We start from the raw sequence: 7,784 nt of genomic DNA on the forward strand, positions 1-7,784 counted from the left end.
AACCATTACATTTGAGTCTAATCCCTCCAAAGAAACTATTTTTTTTTCTTTTAATAATATTCATATAAGCAAAGACTCCACAACTCTGAAAAAACTAAATCTCATCTTAAACTAAAACTCCACAACTTTGAAAATTTTAAAACTTCTTCAAAATGGAGGCACGCAATTTTGAAAGATCTAAAAGCTTTCCTTGATCAAAACTTGTCATCTTATCTTGAGATGTTTCCTTCATTCTAAGGTTAAAATCTTACTTTAAAAAAAAAAAAAAAAACTCCTCAATCGATGATTGAAATATTATCTTTGTACATTTTCTTCAACCAATGATCAAAATCTCATATTTGTAATCTTTCATCCAAGGATGAAGAATTCTAAACCTTTTGCCAAGTTTAATTTAAAATTGCAATTTCAATCTTTCCTAAATGTATGCACTAGATGCTTTGAATGCAATACATGTAATACAAATGTTAACTAAAAATAAAAGTTATGCATTCCTAATTGTGGTAAAAAAGTTCTCAATAACCTTTTTCCATCTCCTTCCCCTTTTCAGTTTTCAATCATTTTCTTTTTCATATTTTAAAACAATCAAAACTTTAAAACTGGAAATTGACCTTTGATCAACATCATCAACCTTCATATTCTTCTCTTTTTGGCATATTTTTTATTCCAAAAATCTTGAATCTCAATGTCCCTACCAAGTTTCATTGTTTTCATCTCATTCCCTTTATGCTTGTCACTTTTATTTTTTCTAAAGTAATACAAGAATCCTTCATTTATTAATAATTTGTTTATCATCATTTAAGTTTCATGACAAATAAAATGCAATCACACATTTGTTCTATTCATTACAGGATAATGAAAAAACCAAGAAGGGAAATGGAACAAAAAAGGAATGTTTCTTATTGAAAGAGCAAAAAAAAAAATCTATTGCATGAATAATAAGAGAGAGAAAAATTATAAAGATAGGTCTTTAGATAGGGCAACAACACCCAAAATAAAACAATAATATTATCATGAACAAATTAATTTTGGATTCTTTCTCAAAAACTTAAATAGACGATGTTCTTATTCCTTCAACCTCATCAAACCACACCTATCCCTGTGTTGTGAAGTCTTCACATAATGTTATCTACTCCCTTATATCTAAGTCACCTTTTCTTATAAAAAGTAGACTCTTAGAGTTGAAATTTTTTGACACTAAAATACTTTTTTTCGTCACTAAAATACTATTTTTCGTTGCTAAAATATATTACCAACGAAAATTTTGTTGATAATATTCTATCAGAAAACTTGAAGTCACTAAAAATATTCCATTGGTAACAAATAATTTCTTGGTAACAAGATAACTTTTAGCGATGCAAAATTCCGTCAAAAAAGACTTTTAGCAAAGAAAGTATTCTTTATTATTATACTTTTAATGACGAAAATTTATATTGATAATTATAAATTTTTATCACTAAAACTATATTCCTTTAAATTGTTTACAATTAAGGGGAATTTAGTGATGAAAATTCAGGGTAATTCTAAAATTTTGGTGATAAATCATTTTTGTATTGGTATCCATTATACTTCAAAAGGACACATAAATAATGCATTTTTTGTCTGAAAAGTAAAAAAAAAAAAAAAAAAGCATTTTGTCTGAAAAATGTGTTTAATGCAAAAACAATAAAATAAAATTCTTTAATTCATTGATAAAAAGTAATTTTTTACAAAATTATTACAAACTTTATACATGTCTTATTCTACTCTTAAAATATAATAAAAGAATAATCATTATAAATGCTAAAGCAAGCAACAACTAGAATAGAGCAGCATCGCTCATTTGCTTATCATTGAAAGCTATTTGGCATCATAAAGACTGTAAATGTAGTAAACATATGGCCCTCGCAACCAATCCCGAGCTATTATTTTCATGATCTACATAAAATCAGCTTTAGTATAAGAAGACAAACCATAGAGACTAAAAAACTATGAATAAAAATTGAAAGAAATTTCCCGAAGAAAACCATATCACAAAATGCTTTAATATGTTTTGCAAAGAATAATCTCATTATTTAGATAAATAATATTAGTTCTTCAAAATAGTAAAGACCAAAGAATATATGAAGCAAAGAAATATAATTTATTATTTTTATCAAACAACAAACGAGACTGTGATTGAAGATTGAGGTGTCATGGTTCATTTAGTGCTAGTCAAGATAACATTAAAAAAAATGTGATTCCCTAAGATAAAATAATGAAGACAGGCTGGAAAGCTAACTAACTTGACATATAAGGATAAAGCAGCTAAGCATCATGACAAAGATTAATCATGAAAGCTTGTTATTCTACCTTGTGATGGCCGATACATATACAGAGAGGGTGCATACATAGAAACTTAAGCAAGTGTTCAAGCATTAGTTACAAACTAAATGTCTAAAAAGTGATTCAGCAATCTAAAAAGAGTGACAACTTCTATTTTTTCTAGCTTCATATGACTAATTTTTGTTTTAGGTTATTGAGGTAAAAGTCTTTTACAAGTTCATTTTCTTATTAAGACTTTCAAGATAGATGGCCCACAATCATCAGAAATAGAACAAATTTCAAATGAAAAAGAAACAAAGCCAACCCAAAAGAAAGGTACTATAATTATATATAATAATACACACACATTCACTTGAAAATAAGAAAAATGAACAAATATTTGAATCAAATTTAAAAATACATAATAAATTAGATCTAATTTGCTTTTGGATCTATTATCTATAGGAAAAGAGCAACGAAGTATCCTATGGAGGTACTTTGTAGAAGCAGGGAAAGAAATAGCAAAAAAATGAACCAAACTAATTTCTCTAAGTCAATCATTGCATGGAAGGATAATGAGGCTACCAATAGATACGAAGGCATGGATTACCAAAGTAAAAACCACTCATACAATGATTTATGTTTAATAAAAGCAAAGCCATTTATTTACTACTAACATAACAAGATATAATACTATTAAAACAAATACATTTGTGTAGCTTATGCAAACTAAGAATTTGAAAAGGAAAGACTTGTAGACATTATACAGTAAAAATAATACAAGTCCCACAAAGCAAATTTTGAATATAAATTTAACAAAAGGTATACTTGCATCTTAGTCTCCTCCCAAAATAGTCCTACTCTTTTTTCCTAAAACTTGTTCATCTACCTCAACCAAACCAGAATATACAAACTGTTATAATCAAAGGTGAAAATTAACTAAATATTATAAAACTATCATAAAATAGTTGTTTTTCACTGTCTACCGTCTTTGTATCACAAAGTTTAGTAAAGTGGAGATTGAGTTGTAAGATTAATTTTTAAAAAAATAGAGAAATTTCCCAACTTTTAGAGGTTAGCTACATAACAGTGTATCTGTTCCACTCAATTTAAGGGCTTTAGCAATTGATGAAAGAATTAAAGAAGCTAAATCATATTCTAAAAGGATTTCAACTATGTAATATGGTCTACATCTAATAGTACTTGAATCACAAATAACATTAATATATCAATATAGTACACCTTTTTTCTTCAACACCTACCAAAAGCATTCTCTAGAAAACTATTGCATGCTAATGTTAATTTTATGTTTGGTACAAGGAAGGGAATATGACAGGAATGCATATGAAAATAAGAGCAAGAATGAGAACAAAAGTTAGTATTTCCTAGTTAGTTGGTGAAAAGTTATAAAGCTTGAATTTACATTTCTACTCTATATTTATACTTGCTATAACCATTTTTCCCTTATTAGACATTCAAATAAAATTCTCAGTTTGCTTGTTTACCATGCTTTTCCTTCTTTCACCACCTGGCACATTACAATCCCTCTAATTTCACAAACTTTCATGTAATTTCAAAATTAATAACTCAAATGCACCATTAATTATATGTTAAACAGTGTAGTCACTTCCTCAAAAATGGTATCATCCCTAGTGTTTGAATATTTTCATAAATTATTTATATTTTGATATTATAAAATACAACTGCAGAATGAAAAACCCAAATTCGAGAAAACCCAAATCCTTAGTGTTTGATCACCAACGCTCATCAAATCAACTACCAAAACCAGATACTAACATTCGCCAGACATAAAAAAAAAAAAAAAAATCCCAAATGCAAGAACTAAAAACCCTAAACTACCCAAAACATGGACAACAAAACCTTGTTAAGAAATCCAATCAAAACCCAAAAAAATTTAAGAAGTCTCGCATACCTCAAATAGAACTGGAAGTGAGGGTCTCGTTGACTGCCATAGATGAAAGATCAAAAATGTCACAGGCAGCTGAAAAAAGGGGCAAAAGGAGATGATTTGGGGATAGAAAAAAGAGAAAGGAGCTCGGATTTGGTCATGAAGGTCACTTGGAATCTGTTACAAGCTGTTAGAGTATTGGGCTAATTGGGTTTTTATTCAAGTCTAGTCCAATAAACATAAGTTTATTTTAAATGTTTGTTAAGTTAGTTAATCTTTGATTAGTTATAAAGTCCTAATTATACGGGTCCTTGGTCTTTGTCGAGTCATTATTCTATTGGTATATGGGTGTATTGGCAAGGATTGAATCCAATCAATGAAATACAATCTATAGAAAATTCTTCATTCTTTCTCTGGATTATTCTTCTCCTTTCTCTTATCAAGCTGTGCCGGTTAATGTTGTAGCTCATCTTCTTTAACACGAATTAACTCTTATCACTTAGTATCAGAGTAGACTATTCGACGATGGCGGAGAGCAAAACCAAGAGAGCAAAGAAGGAACTGGGTCAACTGCAGAAAGAGCTAGATTCCAAGTTGAGCCAAACTGCAATGCAACTGCGAGAAGAACTACATAACGGTTTGCAAGTTGGGCTGGAGAAAATTGGCGCTGATCTAAAGAAGATGTCTGAACAACTCGCTTCAAAGTTTAAGAGTTCATTGAAGATATCAGAAGTAAGGAATGAGGAAGAAGCAGTTTTTTCGATGGTCAAACAAAATGAGATGGTGAATGTGAAAGGGTCCAAATCATTGATGAAACTGGGTGGTTCTCTTATGGCAACTACAACACATACCAAATATTCTAAGATTGAGTGCCCACGATTTGAGGGAAGCAATTTTAGGGGCTGGCTACTTTAGATCGAACAATTCTTTAAAGCTGATCAGAATAAAGAAAGTGATAAGGTTAAGATTGTGATGATGCTTCTAGATGAGAAGGCTCTTCAATGGCACAAGCTGTTTATGAAGAATAGGGGGAAGCTCACTGATGTTTCGTGGCTTTGATATATTGCTGAAATGCGATCTTGTTTTGATAAAAATGAGTTTTCTGATCCTATGTTTGAGTTAGTGAGTCTGAAGCAAAACCATACCGTTGATGATTATTATGATGAATTTGAGGGACTGTTAAACATGATTGATATATCTGATGAGCATGCCCTTAGCATCTTTATTAGCAATCTAAATCCAAACATATCCAAACTTGTTAGAATGCTTTATCTTAAAATCTTACCCATGCTTATAACCTTGCCAAATAGATGGAATTCCTTATATATAACCTACCTCGAAAACCTTATACTTCTTAAAAAAATCCCTTGCCAACATCAACCTCATCAACTCAGATATCAAGTCAACCTAAAACGGCATACTCTCCCCTGCTACCTACCCCAAAGGCTTCTTTTATGAACTACAATCAACCTGCTAAACATGCAACTCCTATTAACACCTATAAACCTACAAACACTAAACCTGATCCTAATTCCCATAAAACCAACAAACTTCCTTCTAGAAAAGGAAAGGAAGAAAGGAAAAAGAAAGGGCAATGCATGTGGTTTGGATCCAAGTTTGTGGTAGGTCATCGTTGTATGCACTAACACAACTATATCAATTACTAGTGGATGATGTGGGGGAAGGAGTTATTAAACAGGAGGAATTTTCAGATTGTTTGGAGTCTCTTGAGGAATTTCAAGTTGATACAATCAATAACTTGAATAGGCCTACAATATCCCTGCATGCTTTGACTGGTGTAGCTGGGGCACAAACTATGTGAATTCAGGGAAAAATAAAAAATCAGAGTTTGATGATTTTGGTAGACTTTGTAGCACTCATAATTTTTTGGACCAATCTATCGCCAAATGTTTAGGCTGTAAATCGATGGTAGTGGAAGGTATTTGGATCACATTGGCTAATGGTGAACTGGTGGTGGCTAAACAATTATGTAAAGGCTTACTGTGGCAAACACAAGGTCTACAGTAGCATGTAGACTTTTTGCTATTACCATTAATGGGATAAGACATGGTGTTGGGCGTACAATGGTTGCAAATGTTGGGACCTATTCTTTGGGATTTCAACAACCTAACTATGCAGTTTGAATCGGTAGCCAATTGGTATGTTTTGCAAGGGATAGTCGAAGGCAAGGTACAATTAGCCTCAAGAAAGCAAGTGGCTAAACTGAATTTGCTCAATAGCATTACATGTTTGATGATGTTAACAAGAGTGCAACCTTCTAAGATGATGCTAATCTATAAAGAAACTGAGAAGAATATGGAGTTACCAATAGAATTACAAAATTTGTTGGCCAAATTTGGTAAATCTTTGAAATACCAAAAGGCTTAGCACCTAAAAGAAGTCACGACCATCAAATTCCCTTAAAAGATGAATCTCAGTCTATCAGGCTATATAGATATCATGCTTTTCAAAAGTCTAAAATTGAGAAGTTGATCAGAGAAATGAAAGAAGAAGGCATTATTAGAGATAGCACCAATTCATTCGTAGCTGCTGTTGTTTTGGTGAAAAAAAAAGATGGATCGTGGTGTTTGTGTGTAGATCACAGAAAATTGAAGAAGCTCACTATTAAGGACAAGTTTTCTATTCCTTTGGTGGAGGAGCTGTTGGATGAGTTGTCGGGGGCCAGATGGTTTACAAAGTTGGATTTCAGTCAAGGTACCATCAAATCAGAATGGATGATATTCACAAAATTGCATTTTGAACACATGAAAGACTTGAACAAAATAAGGTGTTTACAATATGGTTCAGGCATTCACGTAGAGGAAACTTTGCTAAAGGTCTGTAAAGTTGAAAATGCTTTGATAAAAGATTCAAGTAATGAGAAGGATGAAGCAAATGTTAATAATTTGTGACATTTTTTCGATAGGAAGATATCAATGATGTTTTAGACTTTTCTTGGCAACAATTTCCCAAATTAAGAAATAAAATTTGCTTGATTTTGGCATTGAATAGTATTTTAAAGAACCTTATGAAATGACTTTTTATTCAATAATTATTATTAAATCTTGTGTTAAAGATTATTCTTTGAAGGATTTATTGATTTTTTTTTCTTTTGAGAACAATGAAATCATTGACTTTAGATGACCTCGCCTTTGAAAATTATGTTCAACAATGATCACTATACTTTGAAAAAGAATTCCAAACTTCTGGACTTACTTAGGGAGTGTGCCATCTTTGAAAAAAACTTTCGCATTCTTGAGTCTTACATCAAGGTTGTTAAGGCTAAGTAATCAAAATTGAGATGACAAGTGGTCATGTTTGTTTAATTCTTGTTAAACACATTATCCTTTGTTAACCACTTTTAACCTTGTAATGATTCTTTCAAATGACCCTTATTAAAGATCACTCCTTTGTTATGCATTTTAATATTTAAGGAAACATTTCACAAGCCAATGATTCCAATGATAGAAAGCCTTCTTTGGCACCTTATGTCATGTTACCCTCCACCTACACACAAAATTTGTTTTACACACCTTTTGAATCTATACACTTAAGCATTCATTTCTTCAATCTATCATCCACCAAAGTTTTGAGG

At 31.3% G+C, this 7,784-nt stretch overlaps 1 long non-coding RNA gene across 1 annotated transcript; it reads right to left on the bottom strand.

Annotated features, from left to right (window-relative positions):
- Nucleotides 1-1,663: 1,663 nt before the first annotated feature.
- Nucleotides 1,664-5,470, bottom strand: LOC149512961 (uncharacterized). The gene is made up of 2 exons (XR_016331758.1): nt 4,214-5,470; nt 1,664-1,914 (listed from the first exon to the last, which is right to left on the bottom strand). It is a non-coding gene; the product is annotated as an uncharacterized LOC149512961 (long non-coding RNA).
- Nucleotides 5,471-7,784: the final 2,314 nt, after the last annotated feature.

The sequence above is a fragment of the Durio zibethinus genome, chromosome 21 (genome assembly GCF_047325235.1).
Source record: "Durio zibethinus cultivar Kanyao isolate XHJ-2024 chromosome 21, ASM4732523v1, whole genome shotgun sequence".
NCBI classification, from domain to species: Eukaryota; Viridiplantae; Streptophyta; class Magnoliopsida; order Malvales; family Malvaceae; genus Durio; species Durio zibethinus.